This window comes from Lissotriton vulgaris, chromosome 7, assembly GCF_964263255.1.
Source record: "Lissotriton vulgaris chromosome 7, aLisVul1.2, whole genome shotgun sequence".
Lineage (NCBI taxonomy): Eukaryota > Metazoa > Chordata > Amphibia > Caudata > Salamandridae > Lissotriton > Lissotriton vulgaris.
Genome location: NC_141695.1, coordinates 110,235,988 through 110,255,466, shown reverse-complemented (window position 1 = coordinate 110,255,466; position 19,479 = coordinate 110,235,988).

The following is a 19,479-nucleotide window of genomic DNA, read 5'->3' as shown; positions in this document are numbered from 1 at the left end:
CCGTTACGCGAAAAGTACGCGAACTGGTGCGCTATCCGGTACGCTGTCACAGATATATCTGTTTTTTTAAACGTTCATTTCTCAAAATCCACTGGAGCACATATATTGAGACCCAGCAAAGGCACATCGGGCTAACAGTCCCTACAATTTTGCCAAGTTTCGTGCAAATCCATTCAGCCGTTCGAGCTAAAAGTGAGGCCAAACGCCCTATGGAAAAATGAATGAGAAAAACGCGTTTTGGGACCCCCCTTTATTCTCGGCCCCCCCTTGACGGAACCCCCCCAAATTTTCAGAGGCTGCTCAGAAACAAAATGTGCCATTTTCCTGAAAATTTCAGCCGATTCCGTCCACATACGCCAAAGTTATTAGACATAGAATTTTCAAAAGTTCCATAGAGTAAAAATCCTAACTATATATACCTACTGGCTATCGCCAGTAGGTAATATATATATATATTCACTGATATATATATATATATATATATATATATATATATATATATATATATATATATATATATATTTATTTTTTTTTCACCATACCAAACTTGCAATCAAAGAAGGCGCTGACTCCGTGTATCTCAATCCAAACGCTTTATTTTTCAATCAGTTTCTGCTCAGACGCGTTTCGGCGGCTTGCTCCCGCCTTGCTCACTAACATCTGTCAATTTCACTGTGCGCTATATATACAAGTACCCCATGTCATGGGTTTTAATTAACATAACTAATTGACGTTGCCTGTTACTGTGGTAACGCAGTTACACCCTCTTGGTGACGTGAACAGTTACATGACTCAGCGCATTACATTCATGGCAGTCTTTTTTCACTTGCTTTCACGTCATGTCCCACATTATTTCTGACACTAACATCATGTCTGCAATAACGTAAACTCGAGGCGTTAACTTCTCTATATATGCACTAAAGGTCACAAAAGAATTACACATCAGTCCCTCGTTATATTACGATACATTGTGTTATCTGTTTACATATCCCCATTCTGACTGTGTTACATTCCTCATGTGTGTTCTCACATTTGACGTGATTCGTTGATACCATACATGTGATTGGGCGTTCCCTGAGACAGGATGATATCCGTGACTCGAACTTGCCGGTAATCGGTTTGCCTGCCTGTCTATTGAGACAGGACATGACTCGGTACGTGAGGTGGATCTCTTGTTACTGGTGGCGGTTTCATGCCAGTAAGCTAGACCCATTGTTTGTGATTTCCCCAGTTTGGTAATACATGCGCTCTGTTCCGCACGCGCTGGCCAATGCCTGAATGTATTTGGGTGATTTTAGGGAATTCACAGTTTACTGCTACTAGGGTGGTGAGGGAAGTTAAATACCCAAAAGGAAAGTGGTTTTTCTGATGTCGATGCATGGCAACAAGTGAGGGGATGTGTCAGAAATGAAAATGTCTGTATGACCCTTCTGCGTGCATAAACCCAATGTGACACAATGTTACATATTTACAGTGAAAGCGCGTAAATTGCGGATGTTTTAAAAGGGGGTACTCAGGTTAGAGAGGAAGTCAGAGGGATGGCTGCTTTATATGTGGACACTAAGGGCTTTGTCTGCATTTAACCCTGAAGGAATCTTGAAATTTAAGAGAATAATGTATCTCGATTCCAGGCGGCGTAATGCAAGTTTGCGATTTCCGCCCCTAACACTCTTGGGGATACTGTCTATGACGAAATACGTCAGGCCATTTGAATCACCACCATGAACCTCATGGATGTGTTGTGCTACTGGGTAGGTTTGATCCCTGTTGGCAATAGCTCGTAGGTGCTGCAGGATTCTCACATGTACTGGGTGGATAGTGGACCCTACGTATTGTTTGCCGCACTCACATGTGAGTACGTATACGGCGAATTCTGTCTTGCATGTGAATTGCTCTCTGATGGAATAGGGTAGTTTTCGGAAAGGTACCACAACACTAGTAGTGTTACTGCCATGACTGCACGCCTTGCATTTAGTGCACTTTTTGAAGCCTTTTTGGGACTGTAACCAGTTTTTTGTTTTGTGATGACTGGAGCATTGCGAACCAATCGTGCATGCATTGATTTAGCTTTCCTGAATGAAACTAGTGGTCTTTCGCCCATTATGCCCCCTATAGTTGCATCATTGTGGATCAAAGGCCAGTGCCTTCTGAGGATTTTTTGAAGGTTGCCATGGTAACGATTGAAACCAGTGATTAACCTGGGGGGTTGTCTTTCTTGCGTGACATTCACATTTTCTGTTACCGTTGGGAACAGTAGGTCATGTCGATTTTTAGTGCTACATTTATTTTCGGCATTTTTACATGTTCTGTCTGTGTACCCTCTTTTTTTGAGTCTTGTGAATAGGTTCTGTTTGGCATCAGAGAGTCCTTCACTTGTACTGCAATTACGTGTCATCCTGAGACATTCTGCATATGGGATCGATTGTTTTAGTGGTGCGGGGTGGAAACTGTGGGCGTGTAGGATCGCAATACCGGCGGTGGGTTTGCGGTACGTGTGTGTTTGTATTTTATCATGTTGGACAAACAGTTCTATATCAAGAAACTGTATGTTCTCCCTACTCGTGTTGCAGGTGAATTTGAGGTTTAATGCATTCTCATTCAATTTTTCGGCAAAGACCATCGCACTCTCCACACTGCCCTCCCACAAAATGAAGATATCATCTATAAACCTCTTATAAACAATCACATTTTGAGTCATGATTTCATAATGCAGCGCCATTAGTACCTGCTCCTCCCACCAGCCCATATGCAGATTTGCATAGCTGGGGGAGAAGCACGTACCCATGGCTAATCCTTGGACTTGTTTATAAAATAGTCTGTCAAACATAAATGTATTGTTCGTGAGGCACCACTCTGTCATTTCCAGTAGCATCTTAGTATGCTCAAATAGGTTTATAGGTCTCTTTCCCAAGAAGTGTTTTATGGCATTAAGGCCGTCCTTGTGCCTGATGCTCATATATAGAGCCTGAACATCCAATGTCAAGAATAGGTAGTTCTCCTTCCGTTTGACATCGTAAATCTTTGTTAGAAAGTCTCCCGTATCTTTTATGTACGCCAGGAGTTTTCTGACTTCTGGTTGGAGGAAGTGGTCTATGAAGACACTAGTGTTCTCAAATAAGCTTCCTATTGCCGATATGATCGGTCTCCCTGGTGGCATTTTGTCATTTTTATGTATCTTAGGGATAAGATACATTTGCGCAGTGACAGGATAATCATTTTTAGGAAATCAAATTCTTTCTTGCTCAGTAGACCTTTTCCTCTCCATTTGTGCAATTCATTGTGGTATTTCTCTTGAATACCTACTAGGTGTGTGGGGCTGATCCTTGTATAGCATTCTCTGTCTTGCAGTTGGTGAAGTGCTTCTTTGTTGTACATTTCAAGGGGCCAAAGTACTATATTTCCCCCTTTGTCGGACCACCTCAAAAGTATATCTGACCTTGATTTGATTTTTTCCATCAGTGCATTGTACTTTCTGTTTTGGTCTTGGTTCCCTCGATAACGTTGTTTTGTGCTTAGGATGGAGAGTTCCTTTAAGTCTTTTGTCACATATTCAGCAATAAGGTCTAGTCCATCTTTTGGCATTGCTGGCATGAATATTGATTTCGGTTTGAACCCTATTTGAACTGTCTGCCAGATGTTTATCTCAGAGCTCAGGGCTGCCCCACTAAGTGTAATCTCTTCACTTTCATTTTGTAGTTCCCGATCTATTAGATTTTGTAACGTTTCCATGTGTGCTACATTCAGCATTAGGTTAGGATCATTGGTTATTGGCATCTCAGAGGTACGTTGGCATGAATTGGCAAAATATTTTTGAAGTTTTAGTTTTCGAACATATAAAAACAAGTCAATTCGCGTTTGAGTGTAGTCAAAGTTAGTATTTGTAGGAAGGTGGATATCTGACTATGGTTACCCCCAAACTTTTTGCCTGGTGTTTAGCTGGTTTTTGACTTAGTTGGCCTGGGATCCTGCTATTCAGGGCCCCAGGCTGATTGCTCTCTCCTTAAAATGGACTCCATGTACCTTAGGTGCATAACACAATTGGGACTGGTTCACCTTATGAGCCCCTGTAGTAGAGTACCATAGGTACCCAGGGCATAGGTGTAGCCAAGGCCTACCAGGGGCTGCAGCATGTATTGTGCCACCCCTGGCCTGGCCTCCATATTTGACACAACTGGCTGATCACTCAGCTGGGGTAAGTTGGTGTAATCACCTCTTACTTAGGTACAGTATGCCTGTGCCTAACCCTAAACTGGACACATATGTTCCTATCAGCCACTCCTATGGAAGGCCTCATCAATCCTGGAGGCAGAGTGCTTGGAAATATGTGAGATGGTGCTCTAGCATGAGCTGAGCCTGTCTGCAGCTGTCGGGAACCACTCCCTAAGCTGTTCCGGGATATTGCCATACCATATACTCTTAAGTGCATTATAATCCTCGCGGTTATTTGCTATCTTTGGTTTGGCTTTATCAAAACATGTCGAGTAAGGTGTCATACGAATTGGAATACTATCCCCTCGCCAATTCTGGCGACGGGGATAGCATTCCACCCTTCTAGAGGGACACGACATGTGTGTAGCCTTAACCCCGGTTAAAGTTAAACAGAGCCTCAGCATCACAAAATGGATGCTGCCACCACAGACACATGTCTGACCTCCTGCTGCTGGGAGTCCTTCCAGCGAGGAGGGCCTGGACAAAGGGTTTCCTGCCTGGGGAGGTGCGAGCACCACCCCAGACAGAGTTTTGTGTATTGGGTAGGACAGGGCTGAATAGATTGAGACATGCCTGGGGCACACAAGGCGTCCCTGTCCATAAGCCAGCCCAAACCGGTTCTGGGGCTTTCCAGCCCCAGTCCTGGCGAGGAGCTGGACAAAGGAGAGGGGGTGTAACCACCCCCCTTCCTGGTCCCACCCATAGGGGAGGGACCTAGTAGGTGATCCACCCCTCAGATTGGGAATAAGAGAGGGAGCAGTGCCATTGCACGGCAGATCATCCCGAAATCAACTTAAAACTAAGAAGAAGACTGGACTTCGACATTCTGCTGCACAGAAGACTGAAGAAGAATCTCCCTTGTGGCCAAGGAGTGACCACCCTGTGAACACAGGCACCAACCAGCAACTCGACGTCTGCTTTGCCGCCGCCTCCCGCCGGAGCCCGAGCCCAGAGCCCGACAAGAACCAGATTCCCAGACCTCTCAGAGCCCGATCCACAGTCCCTGCAAAGAAGGGACCCGTGGAGGCACCGAGTGACGTGGGACCGGACCTCTTGGAAGACACTCGTAAAGCTGACTGCGCAGCTTCTGAGGCATCCTCGACGTTGTGCTTTGGGGACTGAGAACCCCCACCACCGAGCAGCCCTTGCACCGAAGATCAGCCCCCCAGCATCTCCACGATCTGCGTGGGGCCCTTTTGCACTGTGCCACTCGACGCGCCATCCCGGCCACTAGCCACGCGGCCAGCGGCCATCTTGGCGACGAACCCGAAGATTTAAACAGCAGGTCTGGTTGCTCCAGACCTACCCAAGCTCCTGTGAAAAGGAGCACCCGCTCTGACCTTGCTGGTCCGAGTGAACAGCATCTTTCAACTTCTGCGTGGCTTGCATTTGCCAAGGCCTGTTTGCTCCGATCAGGTCGCCGACACCGCCAACAGCGAGAAGCCTACGTGGGACAGCTCGTGACCGACTCCTGGACGTCCTCGACCCCGGGTATCCACGTGGCTGCAGAAAGAAGCTACCCGACAACGCCTGTTTGCACCCGACATCACCTAGTTCCACTCTGGTTCCACGGCAGTCACTGGCTAGTGACTTTGAACACTGTCCCCTCTGCTTTCAGGTCTTCACATCTACAGATCCACCCTTGGATCCACCGGAACTCTTCTCATCGAGCCGCCTGCAGCATCTCCTGCTCCAAGCACCATCGACCAGCGTGACGAAACCCGACACATCTTCGACCCTGTGCACCCGCTTCCTGTGGGTGAGGTAACTCAGCTCCGCCGGTGCTCCTGCACTGGTACACATCCCAAGGGCCTGTGTTTTAAGTTTCAGCTCCGTAGGTCACTCGGAAGGTTCCTAACTTTCTAACTTTGTGCTTTTTACGCACCATAGACTTTGTATTGAGAAGTGCGTGCACTTTGAACACTGCACCCGAGTCCCGTGGGCCTTTCCCGACTTAGTTAACTCCAGTCTCGAATAGTTCCAGCGATTCCCAAGGCCCTAGGCCTCTTCACTTTCCTCCTGGTATCCCTTATACCACTTATTTAGTATATGGTTTAGGTGGCCCCTAGGGCTCATCCATATTGTGCAACTTTTGTGTATTTTAAACTGTCTTGTGATTTAACGCTTGTGCTTCTGTGCTCATAAAGAGTTCAGGGGATTTTAATAGTTAATAAATCAATATATATTTTCAATATATATCTGTGTGGTGTCCCTTTCATTTGGTATTCAAGGGGGTTGTGTATGGTATAACAGCTGGCTTCACATGCCTTTCAGAGTTTAGCCTAAGACTGCTTTGTCCACGTTACCACTAGGATAACTGGTCTACAAGGTTGAATTACAACCATCATCATAAGGGTTGCTTGGCATGGTACAAAGTGATCACTAGAATTAGTGAGCATTATATACCAGGCCAACTTCTCACATTGGTGGCAGCGGTGGGATCTGAGATTGCTGTTGTTTTACCATTGCAATCTTTGAGATTATCATTTGAAAGATCACACAGGTACCTGCTAGGTACATATAAAACAAGACTAGTATACTTAAGTTCTACTGAACTTAGTTGTTGTAGAGCAAAGGGAGTAGCACACCCTAGCTACAACTACTAGATAGGTTTAGTAGGTAAACACCAGTGTAGGTAGATTGCAACACATCCACCACACTAGAGCAATGTCTGGAACAGAAGGGTCCAGTGGACTTACTCCTGTTGAGAGTGACCCTCCAAGGGCACCATCCAAATTTGCTATTTTTTCCTTTAAGGAATTAAGACAGCTTTGTGTCTTAAGGGGTCTGAAGACAGGGCCTTCCCCTACTACAGACCACCTAAGAGAGCTCTTAGACCAGTCTGAGACTCTAAAGCCCTCTAAGGCAAACCCCACAGGGGATGCTGAAGGAGGCCATCCTTCAGAGGATGACACTGTAGACACCCCTGCCCCTATCATCCTGGTAGATGAGGAAGCCTCCACCACTGGAGCTCCTCGGGTAGATGTAGAGGAAGAGGAAGAGGAAGAGGAGGAGGTGGAAAGCAGTGAGTCAGATGATGACAGAAATAGTCAGGTGCTGGTCAGTAGACTGAACCAGGCTAACTTAAGCTTACTTGGGAATGAATCAGGTAACAACCCATTCAGACCCCCAGGTGGACTTAACCAGAAGCCTAGGAGGAGAAGGACTCACTCAGGTGACTCTGACAACTCCCATGCTTCTAGAGGTTCTCATGGTCACTCTAGAAAGAGGATGACTAGCCCTCAGAGAAGGGAACATGAGGCCAAATTGAGAGAATCTCAAATTAGAGAGGCTGAATTGAGAGTCCAGAGACAAGAGTTAGAAATTGCCCTGGCCCAAGAGAAACTTGCTAGAGCAAGACAGCCTAGAGAGAGTGGATTAGGATCCACTGGTGGCAGCAATATCCAGAAGGATAAAGACAGGTCCTTTGATACAAGAAACCTGAGTAAGGTTGTGCCCCCCTACAAAGCTGGGGATGATATCCATAAATGGATTACTGCAATGGAGAGAGCCTGCAGAGTACAGCAGATCCCTCAGGAGCAGTGGGCAGCAATCTTGTGGCTCTCCTTTGAAGGTAGAGGCAGAGACAGACTCCTCACAGTTAGTGATGGGGATTCTAGAAACTACATGGTCCTGAAGAGTGCTCTGATTGATGGGTTAGGCTTAACCACTGAACAGTACAGGTTAATGTTCAGAGATACCCAGAAGACACAGACTCAGGACTGGTCTGAATTTGTTGAGTGTGCCACTAAGGCTCTGGAGGGCTGGTTGCTGGGAAGTAAGGTTACTGACTATACAGGATTGTATAATTTAATTATGAGAGAGCAAATCTTAAGTAATTGTCAAAATCAGCTTCTACATCAGCACCTGGTTGACTCTGATCTGACCTCCCCACAAGAATTGGGTAGGAGGGCAGACAAATGGGTCAGAACCAGGATCAGACCTAAGAACCAGGGTGGTGACCAAAAGAAAGAGACTACCAAGCCTCAAGAGAAGGGTGGGGATAAAAGTAAGGAAAAGACTTCCCCAGGGCCCCAAAACTCCAAGAATGGGGGTGGGTCCCAAGACACTTCTACAACCCAGAAAAAGCCTTATTGTCATACCTGTAAACAGGTGGGGCATTACAAAACAGATAGCTGTTGTCCCAAGAATGGCAATAAGGAGAATATACCTCCAGGTAAGGCTCCAACACCTCCTGTCACTGTTAGCAGTGGTCCCCCAGGTGGTGGGAGCACCCCCAAGAATTTGGGTGGGTTTACTTTTGGAGGACAGGTGGACTCTGGCCTATCCAGGTCCCCTAACTCAGATACTCTTGTCTATGAGACTGGCATGGGGTTTGCCAATTTCACTGCTTGCCCAAACACTTTGAGCAAGTATAGACAGGAGCCCCTCATCAATGGCTTGAAAGTTGAGGCCTTCAGAGACACAGGGGCTAGCATCACCATGGTGGCTGAATGTCTAGTCCCCTCAAGGCAACTTTTACCTGATGCCAAATATCAGGTGACAAACATTGATGGCATAGAATCCAATCATCCCATGGCAGTAGTCAATCTTAGCTGGGGAGGTGTCACTGGCCCAAAGAGAGTGGCAGTGTCAGCAAACTTGCCTGTAGATTGCCTACTGGGTAATGATTTGGAAATCTCAGCCTGGGCTGAGGTTGAACAGCAAACCCATTCTAGAATGGTAAATCTCCATGGAAAGGTTAGTGGGGCTGTAATGGCTACAGCCCCAATCCAAGATGTCCTTCCTGAAAAGGTTGGGAGGGCTGAGCAAACCTCAGCCCCATCTTTAGATAACTTTCCTCCTGAAGAGAGTAGCAGGGCTGTACTCGTAACAGCCCATACCCAAACTGAGTCTCCCCCTGAAAAGGTTGGAGGGGCTGTGATGGCCACAGCCCAAACTCAAACTGATACATGGGTAGTGAAGCCTGAAATGATGGATCACTCAACCCAAACAGAGAGCATTGAGGAGGAAGAGAAATCTCCCTCCCCCCAGACATTAGGAAAGGATCAGCCTCCTCAGGGAACTGATCTTACCCCTGATGAAGGAACTGCCCCAGAGGTTGTTAGCCCTGGCCTGACAGAGCCTCTGATGGCAGTGGACCCTTCTCAGGTGGGACCCAGTCTGGAGCAGGTAACCTGCCCCTCTCTACCTTGCCTTACTCAGCCCAGGGCTGCAGAGGACAAGAAGGACAGTGAGACCCAAAGGCCCCCCTGTCAAATAAAGCACCCCCATCAACAGATTAGGGGCACCAAAACTAGTAGCCCTAGTGAGGTGAAAACTTTAAAAACTCCTGAGGGATCCCCCTTAAAAGTAGTTAGGGACCTCCCCCAGATGGATATTGTTGGGCACAGCCAAACCTGGGACCAAACGGCCCCAAACCTGACCTGTCCCTCCAGTAAGCCAAACAGAGGGACCCAGCCTCCAGCTTTAGGTAGCCAGAGGTTGACCCTGAGAGCACAGTGCAACTCAGTCAAAGAAAGAAAGGCACACATGGTGGAGAGTGATTGGAGGAAGCTGAGCCCTACAGAGGAAACTCACTTCAGTACTCCATCCCAACACCAGCCTTTGACTTTGCAAAGACACACCACAGGTAGAGATTCCCTATGGTGGAGACCCTCAGATACCCTTAGGGTGAGGGATTGCTTAGTGGACCATGAAACAGGGGGTTACCAAGCCAGAGCTGGTACTTCCTTATATGGCCACTTAGGCAATATAGGCTTACCTGGTCAAGGATAGCCTTATCTCCTTTCGTTTGGGGGGGGGTTATGTAGGAAGGTGGATATCTGACTATGGTTACCCCCAAACTTTTTGCCTGGTGTTTAGCTGGTTTTTGACTTAGTTGGCCTGGGATCCTGCTATTCAGGGCCCCAGGCTGATTGCTCTCTCCTTAAAATGGACTCCATGTACCTTAGGTGCATAACACAATTGGGACTGGTTCACCTTATGAGCCCCTGTAGTAGAGTACCATAGGTACCCAGGGCATAGGTGTAGCCAAGGCCTACCAGGGGCTGCAGCATGTATTGTGCCACCCCTGGCCTGGCCTCCATATTTGACACAACTGGCTGATCACTCAGCTGGGGTAAGTTGGTGTAATCACCTCTTACTTAGGTACAGTATGCCTGTGCCTAACCCTAAACTGGACACATATGTTCCTATCAGCCACTCCTATGGAAGGCCTCATCAATCCTGGAGGCAGAGTGCTTGGAAATATGTGAGATGGTGCTCTAGCATGAGCTGAGCCTGTCTGCAGCTGTCGGGAACCACTCCCTAAGCTGTTCCGGGATATTGCCATACCATATACTCTTAAGTGCATTATAATCCTCGCGGTTATTTGCTATCTTTGGTTTGGCTTTATCAAAACATGTCGAGTAAGGTGTCATACGAATTGGAATACTATCCCCTCGCCAATTCTGGCGACGGGGATAGCATTCCACCCTTCTAGAGGGACACGACATGTGTGTAGCCTTAACCCCGGTTAAAGTTAAACAGAGCCTCAGCATCACAAAATGGATGCTGCCACCACAGACACATGTCTGACCTCCTGCTGCTGGGAGTCCTTCCAGCGAGGAGGGCCTGGACAAAGGGTTTCCTGCCTGGGGAGGTGCGAGCACCACCCCAGACAGAGTTTTGTGTATTGGGTAGGACAGGGCTGAATAGATTGAGACATGCCTGGGGCACACAAGGCGTCCCTGTCCATAAGCCAGCCCAAACCGGTTCTGGGGCTTTCCAGCCCCAGTCCTGGCGAGGAGCTGGACAAAGGAGAGGGGGTGTAACCACCCCCCTTCCTGGTCCCACCCATAGGGGAGGGACCTAGTAGGTGATCCACCCCTCAGATTGGGAATAAGAGAGGGAGCAGTGCCATTGCACGGCAGATCATCCCGAAATCAACTTAAAACTAAGAAGAAGACTGGACTTCGACATTCTGCTGCACAGAAGACTGAAGAAGAATCTCCCTTGTGGCCAAGGAGTGACCACCCTGTGAACACAGGCACCAACCAGCAACTCGACGTCTGCTTTGCCGCCGCCTCCCGCCGGAGCCCGAGCCCAGAGCCCGACAAGAACCAGATTCCCAGACCTCTCAGAGCCCGATCCACAGTCCCTGCAAAGAAGGGACCCGTGGAGGCACCGAGTGACGTGGGACCGGACCTCTTGGAAGACACTCGTAAAGCTGACTGCGCAGCTTCTGAGGCATCCTCGACGTTGTGCTTTGGGGACTGAGAACCCCCACCACCGAGCAGCCCTTGCACCGAAGATCAGCCCCCCAGCATCTCCACGATCTGCGTGGGGCCCTTTTGCACTGTGCCACTCGACGCGCCATCCCGGCCACTAGCCACGCGGCCAGCGGCCATCTTGGCGACGAACCCGAAGATTTAAACAGCAGGTCTGGTTGCTCCAGACCTACCCAAGCTCCTGTGAAAAGGAGCACCCGCTCTGACCTTGCTGGTCCGAGTGAACAGCATCTTTCAACTTCTGCGTGGCTTGCATTTGCCAAGGCCTGTTTGCTCCGATCAGGTCGCCGACACCGCCAACAGCGAGAAGCCTACGTGGGACAGCTCGTGACCGACTCCTGGACGTCCTCGACCCCGGGTATCCACGTGGCTGCAGAAAGAAGCTACCCGACAACGCCTGTTTGCACCCGACATCACCTGGTTCCACTCTGGTTCCACGGCAGTCACTGGCTAGTGACTTTGAACACTGTCCCCTCTGCTTTCAGGTCTTCACATCTACAGATCCACCCTTGGATCCACCGGAACTCTTCTCATCGAGCCGCCTGCAGCATCTCCTGCTCCAAGCACCATCGACCAGCGTGACGAAACCCGACACATCTTCGACCCTGTGCACCCGCTTCCTGTGGGTGAGGTAACTCAGCTCCGCCGGTGCTCCTGCACTGGTACACATCCCAAGGGCCTGTGTTTTAAGTTTCAGCTCCGTAGGTCACTCGGAAGGTTCCTAACTTTCTAACTTTGTGCTTTTTACGCACCATAGACTTTGTATTGAGAAGTGCGTGCACTTTGAACACTGCACCCGAGTCCCGTGGGCCTTTCCCGACTTAGTTAACTCCAGTCTCGAATAGTTCCAGCGATTCCCAAGGCCCTAGGCCTCTTCACTTTCCTCCTGGTATCCCTTATACCACTTATTTAGTATATGGTTTAGGTGGCCCCTAGGGCTCATCCATATTGTGCAACTTTTGTGTATTTTAAACTGTCTTGTGATTTAACGCTTGTGCTTCTGTGCTCATAAAGAGTTCAGGGGATTTTAATAGTTAATAAATCAATATATATTTTCAATATATATCTGTGTGGTGTCCCTTTCATTTGGTATTCAAGGGGGTTGTGTATGGTATAACAGCTGGCTTCACATGCCTTTCAGAGTTTAGCCTAAGACTGCTTTGTCCACGTTACCACTAGGATAACTGGTCTACAAGGTTGAATTACAACCATCATCATAAGGGTTGCTTGGCATGGTACAAAGTGATCACTAGAATTAGTGAGCATTATATACCAGGCCAACTTCTCACAGTATTGCTACAAAAAGTTAAGCCCAAAGATAACATTTCTAATTCTTGTTGAGACAGCTCCATATTGGTTAACTTGATTACTGTGTTGTTTCTGGTTGTATCCATCATCGGCATCTGTTTCGTCTGTATTTTGGTTTGTCTTGTTTTTGCACCTGTTGTCCCCCACCTCCTGTTTTTTCTCCTCCTGCTTTTTGTTGTTGTTTTTGGTTTTGTCTGTTCTTGCCTAACCCCTCTCCTTGATTCAGCGGGGTACGAGGGCGCAGTGTTCTGAGGCGTTGTAGGCGTAAAAAAGCCAGTTCCTGTGCTGGGGTTGGTGCTGGGCCTGACATTTCCGCGCTCTGAATGCTTTCATTGTCAGTATCATACTCTGAACTGATCTCATTTTCACTTTGTTCAACAGCACCGGTTTGGTCCTTGTGTGTTGTAGCAAGGGGTTGCCGTCTTATTTGATCGAATTTTCTTGCGAATGTATATATCCTTCCATTCAAATAATCATTTCGATCTCTCTGGAGTTTGATAGCTTTCCTTTCTTTGATTACAGTTTCGTGTTTCTCAAGTCTTCCTCTTATTTCTTTCATTCTATCTGCGATTTCTTCCTTGTTTTCTTTAGTGTCAAGTTCTTTCAATATTTCTTCAATGCGTGTGATCATTTTAGCTCTATCACTTGCCGCAAATTTGATGAGTATTTTTAGCATGTTTTCTGATGATTTGGCACTGTTCTCGACCCACATTTGTAGCATCTCGGGGTCGGGTCCTCATAGGTTGGTGCAACCAGGATTCTCAGTCCCCGTGGTATTCTGCCGACATCAAGGTACCTGGACAGCGATTTTACTTCCCACCATTTCGCGGCTTCTTTTTTACGCATATATATGTCCTTTCACAAAACTGAACAACTCACAGCCTCATAAAAGCCAAGCCATTTGTAGAGCAGGCAGGTGGATTGTTAAATGCACCCAAACCTGTTACACTAACATTTAAAGGAACCCTACCTTCCTGCTCCAGTGATACTCCCAACTGCATGCATGGCACAGCTAATGGGCCACTCCATACACATTTACAAATCATTATTGTGTGGTCATTTTTGCAAGGCAGGAAGTTAGAGTTGGTAATACTGTCCTCAAGACTCTATTTCAGACCTCTGACCCATCAATCAATCAATCAGAGTACTTTTAAAGTGCGCTACTTACCCGTGAGGGTCCCAAGGCGCTGAGGGGAGGGGGGGTGCTTCTACTGCTCGAAGAGTCAGGTTTTGAGGAGTCTTCTGAAGGCGAGTAAGTCTTGGGTCTGCTGTATGTGGGTAGGGAGGGTGTTCCAGGTCTTGGCGGTGAGGTAGGAGAAGGATCTGCTGCCGGAGGTCGTTTGTTGGATGCAGGGGACAGCGGCGAGGGCGAGGCTTGTGCGAGGGGGGCCATGTAGACATTGAACAGCGTTGGGCTGAGGGATGAGCCCAGGGGGACGCCACAGAAGATGTTGGTGGCTTCGGATCGGAAGGGTGGGAGACAGACGCTCTGGGTTCTGCCGGAGAGGAAGGACGTGGTCCAGTCAAGAGCCTTCTCTTGGATTCCAGCTTCTTGGAGGCGTGTCTTTAGAGTGCGATGGCAGACCGTGTAGAAGGCGGCTGACAGGTCCAGGAGGATGAGGGCTGATGTTTTGCCGTTGTCTAGTTGGCGCCTGATGTCGTCTGTTGCGGCGATGAGGGCTTTCTCGGTGGTGTGGTTTTTGTCTGAATCCGGACTGGGATGGGTCCAAGATGTTGTCTTCCAGGTCTTCCAGGTTTTCTCGATGACCTTTGCCGGGAATGTGAGCAGGGAGATGGGCCGGAAGTTCTTGAGGTCCTTGGGGTCCACTTTGGGCATCTTAAGGAGGGCATTGATTTCGGCGTGCTTCCAGCTTTCCGGAAATATCGCTGTTTTGAAGGAGATGTTGATGACCTTCTGTAGTTGGGGTGCGATGGCTGCGTCTGCTTTGTTGAATACCTGGTGTGGGCACGGGTCAGACGGAGATCCTGAGTGGATGGAGTTCATAACCTTGCGTGTCTCGTCATCATTGACGTTGGACCAGGAGGTCAGGCGGTTGGCGCTGGTGGTGTTCACAGGAGAGGTGGAGTCTGGCGTAGTCGGGGCAGTCGTGGTGTTGAAGCTGTCGTGGATTACAGTGATCTTGCAGTGTTAAAGATGGCTGGTGAGTCTCACAGTTCTTGTGAGGGCGGGATGTCATTGGCGGTGGCGCTGGAGAGTTCCTTTACGATGCTGAAGAGCTCTTTGCTGTTGTGTGCGTTGTTATCCAAGCAGTCTTTGAAGGAGGATCTCTTGGCTAATCTGATGAGGTGGTGGTGTCTGCGGGTGGCGTGCTTGTGGGCTTCGTGGTTGTCCGGTGTGCATTCGTGGAGCCATGTCTTCTCCAGTTTCTGGCATGCTCGTTTAGAGGTCTGGAGCTCGTCGGCGAACCAGGTGGATCTCTTGTTGGCGTGGCTGTTGGAGGGTTTCTTGAGCGGGGCAAGGGTGTTGGCACAGTCATCAATCCACTGTCTGAGGTTTCGGGCTGCGGCGTCTGTGTTGGTGGGGCGGTGGGTGGGTTCTTGGCAAGGGAGGTGATCAGCTGGTCTTCGGTGACTTTGCTCCAGCAGCGGCAAGGCAGCTATTTTATGCGATGGTGCATGGTTGGTTTCTTGAAGGTGAAATGGATGCAGCGGTGGTCGGTCCAGTGAAGTTCAGTGGTGTGGTCGAAGGTGACGTGGGAGCCTGTGGAGAAGACGGGATCCAGCGTGTGGCTGGCAGCGTGGGTGGGTGCGGTGATGAGTTGTCCAAGGCCGAGGTTGGTGATCAGGGTGGCGGAATTGGCATAGTTGTTGTTCTCGAGGTGGAAGTTCAGGTCCCCGAGGAGGATGTAGTCCATGGAGGCGAGTGCGTGGGTGCTGGCGAGGTCGGCGATGGAGTCGCTGAACTGAGCCCGGGGTCCAGGGTGTCTGTAGATGAGGGTTCCTCTGAGGGTGGTGTAGGGGTTGGTGTGGATCAGGAAGTGCAGGTGTTCGGCAGTGTTGAGGTTGTCGTCTGCGTGGGTGGCGACCTTGAGGGTGGACTTGTGGACAATGGCTATTCCTCCTCCGAATCCGTTGGCCCGATCCCTGCGGGTGATCTTGTAGCCGTCCGGGATGGCTATGGCGATGTCCGGCGCCGAGGAGTCAATCCACCAGGTCTCGGTCAGGAAGGCCACATCTGGGGCAGATGTGTCGAGCAGATCCCAGAGCTCGACGGCGTGTTTGCGTGCGGAGCAGGTGTTGAGGAGTATGCAGCGGATGTTGTTGGGTCCAGTCCTTGGAGGTTTGGTGGTTCTGTCGCAGGTAAAGCTGCAGGTGTGGCAGGAGAAGGGTCCGTGGGTCCGTTTCGGGGTGGCCTGGAAGCAGGTGTGGTTTCGGCCGGCGTTGAGTGCGTGGCGGGTGCTGGCGTCGTAGTGGATTCTGGTGTTGTGGCGTTCACGGCGTCTGGGGGTCCTGGCGCAGGGTGCGGATGGGCGCAGACAGGCTTGCCTTAGGCGTGCCGTCGGTGCACGAGCGGTGCGGCCGCTGCACGCGGCCGCTGTACGACCGCTTCTCGGCCTGCATATGAGGTGGCTTGGGAGTAAGGAGCAGCTGGGAGGTGGGGAGGCAAATGGGTGTGCAGGGGGGTGTGGTCCCAGGGAAGCAGCGGCGGGAAAGGGTCGGATCGGGAGCGGCAGGGGGGTGGGGGGAACTGGCGCACAGGGCAAAGGGAAAAACCCAGGAAACAAGAAGGCAGCAAGGAGGCAGAACCAGGCAGTCCGTGACGAGCAGAGGCGTAGGGGCGACCTGCCTGCTAGCAGGGTCAAAGATCACAAAAAAGCGCAGAAAGGTCACATAAAACGGGGAAAACGAGTGGCACAGAGGCCCAAAGGTCACAAGAAAGGGCAAAAAGGTCACAAAAAACGGGGGGAAACGAGTGGCACAGAGGCACAAAGGTCCCAAGAAAGGGCAGAAAGGTCACAAAAACAGGGGGAAACGAGTGGCACAGAGGCACAAAGGTCCCAAGAAAGGTCAGAAAGGTCACAAAAAACAGGGGAAACGAGTGGCACAGAGGCACAAAGGTCACAAGAAAGGGCAGAAAGGTCACAGAAAACAGGGGGAAACGAGTGGCACAGAGGCAGAAAGCTCACAAGAAAGGGCAGAAGGTAAATGTAATGTAAATTGATACTTTTATAGCGCACTACTCACCCGCAAGGGTCCAAAGGTGCTTGTACGAATACCACTGTGGAACCCATCCTGGCTTTCCCTTTGTGGCGTCCACTCCTGGGCACCCCCAAGGGGGAGGCCAGGCATCCTTAGCATTGTGGGGACCGTTGTGGAGATTAAGCAAGCTATTGCCCAGAGTTGCAGAGTGGGACTTCATGATTGGAATAGGCACCGAGGCGAGAATTATCAGGTCCGTGGATTTTTGAGCCCAAGACCCGCCGAGGCGGGGAATTGAACCCTGGTCCCGGGCTAGACCTCTGCATCAGGGTCTGCCACTCTAATCATTGAGCCACACTTCTCCACGTCACAAAGAAATGGGGGGAAATGAGTGGCACAGAGGCACAAAGGTCCCAAGAAAGGGCAGAAAGGTCACAAAAAAAACGGGGGGAAACGAGTGGCACAGAGGCACAAAGGTCCCAAGAAAGGGCAGAAAGGTCACAGAAATGCAGGGGCAGCTAAGCAACAGAAGGCAAAACGGGCAGAGAGACACAGTTGCCGCAAGGGGAGCAGAAGGAAAAACCAGGCAGAGAGACACGGGGCAGCGAGGGAGAGAACGGGCACAGGCGGTGCTGTGCGGAGGGGGAGCAACCTACCTGGAAGGGTCAAGGATTCACTGGCTACTGACTGCTTAGGGGCTTACTGCTTTTCAGTTGATGCAGAGCATGTGTTTTTACAGCCACTCATGCTATAAAATATTGTTACTTACCCTGTAAGCATCTGTTTGTTGCATGTAGTGCTGTACATTCAGGTGCTCACCTTCCTCTCAGGAAGCTAGTGTTTGCTGCAGCTATCTTCACATTTCTCACTTTGTACTCACATGGTACTTATTCTGTCCTACTCGCTATCTATACCTGCTCTCGCTAGCTGGGTGAAAAACAAACTAATAAGGGTGGTATTTCCAATGAACATTCACAGCCAGAATCAGAGTCCCTGAGATCTTGTGACTCAAGGAACAAAAACAAGTTGCAAACATCTGAGCCCAACTAATTTGATATAATCTATCAGAAGGACCTAAAAAGTCCAAAAGTGGGTGGTGCAAAATTACTGTGTGGAGTCGAGGTACCTTTTCCAGGATTGTATATCATGCACACCATACCATATTTCACTAAATGTGCAGCTGTTTACGAAATGTTATCATTCTGCCATACATGGTCTAACAACTTGCAAATAACTTTAGCACTGATATGGACTTGGCATGGGCCATCGTGACCACAGGGAGAACATATGCGTCTAACAACATCCATCTCTGTTTCCCTGACTTATCTCTCCAACATCCCTCATCGTTCAATTGTGCCGTACTCTCTTGCCATATTACTAATTCTGCAAGCGTAACCTCACTTTGTATCTCTTTCATGTTCTCAAGAGTATCCTCACTCATGGTAACTTCAGGCACCCACCTAGCAACAAACATTCTCTTCATTTTAGTCCGTGCCGTTTCCTTAGCTGTCTGATCAGCAAAAGCATTTCCCCTACCTACATAATCAGTAATTTTCCTATGGGCGCTAGGGATTGTCAAAACAGACAAAAGCCTTAATAAAAGGTGCCCATATTGGATCCTGGTACCATGGGAAGTAAGGAACACTTCCTCAGCCCAGAGTTGCCTAAAAGTGTGCGCGACCCAGAAGGCTCAATTCACAAGCTTGAATAAGGACGCCTAACTCAGCTGTTTCGGCTGACTGTTAAGGGACTCGTGATGTCTCTATGACTGTGTGCAACATGGTGATAGCATAAGAAGCAGTTGTAGTGCCATCTGGTAATTTGAAACAAGAAACATCAACATATAGTTCCCCTTGCAGGTCAAATAAGGGAACATCAGTCAAGTCTTCCTTTCTTTTCGTCTCTTCCTTCATCCGGAAGATACAATCATGTGTCTCATTTTCAGAAGGGAGGAGCAGTAATGTGGCTGGATTCAGAGTGGTATGAAAAACAATGGTCCTAAACCTAAATACAAATTGATTAAAGCAAAACCTACAATTTTTATTTGTGAACGTCTTTTGGAGCCTTGGCACTAATGGCTCACTGTATTAATACATTCATTCTTTTAGTAGTGCAACAACCAAGAACTATATATGTGAGAAAAAAGACATTTTTGAGAAAAAAGAAATGTTTAATTCCATTGTATTAACAATGCAACAGTAAATTATTACTTCATTTACTTTAGACAATTAAAGGTACACAGCTGAGGTTACTCCTAAGGACGTGCAAAGAGAGAGTGCTCAAGTGATAGAAAGGTGAGTAGAAGTTCCAAAAGCCGTGAAAGGAGTGAGAGTTGATACTTTTAGTTTGACTGGTCATGCGATCTCAGTCGTTACTACAGCCTGGCCACATTTGTTTTCAATATCAGTAGTTTTTCATCTAGAACACAATACAGAATCTTGAGTAGCATGCTTTTTCAGGGGGAGGTCGTGGTCTAGGTGGGGTATGGATGGGCATCGACGTTTCGACCCGACTTAAGGGCTCAGGGGTGAGTGGGGGCCTCAGCCTGCGGGTCTTCTTCAGGACGGGA